Here is a 292-nt window from a genome sequence, read left to right as displayed (position 1 = left end):
ATGCGGTGAATATATTGCGAAAATTTGACGTGTAATCAGATATGCAAGTTCAGATACGGTTATAATGTGTAAACAATGGCGTATCTATATCCGTAAAATAAACGAGAATGGTCCGATCTTTGTCAACGGGTGATAACGGCTGCTTCTGTGGAAACTCGAGGATTGTAGGCCTATTTGACATGTAGTCGCCGATCGGATTAACTGTTCTTGCATCATATATTTCATGTGCATGTGTTCATTGGAGACCGAATAAGTAAGAAAACACAAAAAATAACAATAACACGATTATTTC

This window comes from Penaeus monodon, chromosome 22 (assembly GCF_015228065.2).
Source record: "Penaeus monodon isolate SGIC_2016 chromosome 22, NSTDA_Pmon_1, whole genome shotgun sequence".
NCBI classification, from domain to species: domain Eukaryota; kingdom Metazoa; phylum Arthropoda; class Malacostraca; order Decapoda; family Penaeidae; genus Penaeus; species Penaeus monodon.
This window is presented reverse-complemented; position numbering follows the sequence as displayed.